The following is a 2,899-nucleotide window of genomic DNA, read 5'->3' as shown; positions in this document are numbered from 1 at the left end:
CTGTTGTAATGTGTTTTTATACTTTGTAATGGTTTTGTCTTTGTATTCACTTATTTTTCCCAAATTGTTTACCCCAGATTGTACCCCCTCCCTGTACCTGTGTATTCCCTCCCTCTCCTTTGTTGAGATCATCCCCAAATCCCTGCCCTGGCTCTCTGTCAGTCACTCAGCAGCCCATCCCCTCTATCTAGAACTTTCGGTCCAGGTAGTCGAGTGATTAGTCAGAAGCCAGGGGTCAACCCCCCAAGTGCTACCCCATACGCTATCCCAAATGTCCGTTCCGAAGCGTTCATCCCTGAAGTTTCTTTATTGGTCAGCAAACGTATCTACCTTTGGTTTCCACGCTCCCTTTAAATGTAACCTTGGCACCGCTCCCTCTCAGCAGGAGGCCCCCTGAGGTGTGGGAGCTCCCGGGAGTTCGGAATTAATTAACCCCAGCTAAGGGTCTGCCCTTTTATCTGTGCTGCAAAGGCGACTAGCCCAGCTGCCTCGGTACCCTCGGGCACGAGTGTGCCCCGCTGTCTGCCGAGTCGGGGCTGGCCGGGGTTCCTGGGGGGACCCAGAGAGACGGAGACTCCACCACTGCCCTGGGCAGCTGTGCCAATGCCTGGCCACCTTTTCCATGACATTTCCTCCAATATCCACCCTGACCCTCCCCTGGCAGGACTCAAGGCCATTTCTTGTCCCACCCCAGTTCCCTGGGAGCACAGCCCGGCGCCCCCAACTGTCCCCTCCTGTCAGGAGTTGTGCAGAGCCACAGGATCCCTGCTGAGCCCCCTCTTCTCCAGGCTGAGCTCCTTTCCAGCTCCCTCAGCTGCTCCTGGGGCTTCAGCCCCTTCCCTGGCTCTGTTCCTTTCCCTGGACACACTCCAGCCCCTCAGTATCTTTCTTGTGAGAGGCCCCAAAACTGCCCCCAGGATTTGAGGTGGTGCCTCAGCAGCGCCAGCACAGGGGGCAGTCAGTGCCCTGCTCCTGCTGGACAAACCACGCCTGGACAGCCCAGGTGCCCCTGGCCTCCCTGCCCACACTTCGGCTGTAATGTGGATTGTACACGTTAAGAAACCAGCAGGGAGTCACAACGTGGAAAAACAGCGTGTATTTTTTTAAAGAAGATCAGCTGCTACACCAAAGGTCAGGTTTCAAAGTGTTCTATTCATCCTGGAAAGCTTCTGAAATGGAATAATAATCTGTGTATTTTACTGCAGATAATTCAAAATTGCCCTTGAGAAAGAGTTCAAACAGCTCATATCATAGTGAGAACTAAGATGACCCTACTGAGGCTGAGCAGCTGTACCTAAAGAATGTGAAGTGCACAAAAAAAGGCTGAACAAAGATATTCAACATGCTCCTAGTTGCAGTACCAGTTTCCAAACCACTCTGCTGACAGGTACTGACCACAGCAGTGCTGCAGCTACCAAACCACAACTGCACTGGGAAGGAGGCACAGAAATTCTGCCAGTGATTTTATAGGGCCTGTGTTTGATCTAATCCTCTTCAACAAATAATATAGAAAAATAACATTAGTAACATAATAACAAAAAATAAGCAAAAAATAAATACAAGACCTAATAAATATATTCCAAATATAAATTCTGCATTTTATCAAAACAACATAATCCCACATTGCTAACTTGCTCACAACAGTGGATTTTCAGCAGGAAATCAGATTTTCATTGGTTTGGTTAATGAATGCACTGTGCTAGGAAGTCACTGAACAGTTCTCGCTCTCACAGTGGTACTTTAATGCCCTGACCCAGGGCTTTGCAAAGCAGATGAGATCTTTTTAGAGGGTGTCTGGACACTTCCCTGATTTGTCTATGGAATCACGAAGGTAGTGAAGATGGAACTAGCACCTTCCCAGATGCACAGAGGGAGAAAACAAAGCAGCCAGAACAGGCTGTAACACAGGAAATTCCAGTTGAACGCACAGAAAAATACTTTCACCATAGGGTGGTCACATTCTGGGAGAGAAGCCTAAGGAGATGATGTGATTGCCCCAAGACAACTGAAACTCTTCTGGGCAAGTTCATCTCAGCATGGCCCTGGTATGAGGACAGGGATGAACCAGACCTCCGGGTGGCCCTTCCTAATTCAATTTTAGGAACCCATGATATAAGAGCAGAATTACAGCCTTGCACTTCAGCACAGCAGATTTCAGCTGTGAAATGGGTTGAGAAGGCAAAGCCCAAGTAGTGGAAACTAAGGAATAAGGGTACCAGCAGTCCTTATTTTCCTGCTGCATTTGTTCTACCACAGTGACATTTTCCACCATTGTTACTCTGTGCCACAAGCACAAGGCACACATCACCTACATTTAGACGTGTACTCAACTGCTGTGTGTCTCTTGAAGTATAAGCACCATTAATGGAGTCCCTGTGGGACGCTAATTCAGTTCAAATTGGTGCTTTTTAGAGGTCAATCAAAACAAAACCATGAAAAAAGCTGAACACTGAGCAACATCTTGTTTACTCATCTCTTTTGTTTCCTCCTCCAACACTTCACACACCACACCCATCCAACTGATCACGGAAGTTTGGGCATGAATCTGAGAATTTCAAGCACTTTGTAACATCATTTCAAACCTTTTATCTTCTCACATCCAGAAACAAGAGGTGGTCCGCAGTGCAATGCTGGACTGAAGAGGATAGTGGCAAGAAAGTTTCCATGGCATATGGAGCTAATTCTGTATGGGCAGAGTGACCATCCTGTAAGATTCAGCCCTTCAAATATTTCCTTTGAAGCAGCTTTTCCCAGCACAAGATGCAGAGCAGCCACAGCAAGGGCTTTTGCCTTCAGGATACCCCATGTGGATACATCAAATATTTTCAGTAGCTTAAAGATCACACAATGGTAAACAAACCCATGGCAAACCCCAAAACATCTCACTGCACAAAACAAG

The sequence above is a fragment of the Onychostruthus taczanowskii genome, unplaced genomic scaffold (genome assembly GCF_017590055.1).
Source record: "Onychostruthus taczanowskii isolate IOZ18803 unplaced genomic scaffold, ASM1759005v1 scaffold60, whole genome shotgun sequence".
NCBI classification, from domain to species: Eukaryota; Metazoa; Chordata; class Aves; order Passeriformes; family Passeridae; genus Onychostruthus; species Onychostruthus taczanowskii.
Note: the sequence above shows the minus strand (reverse complement) of the source record.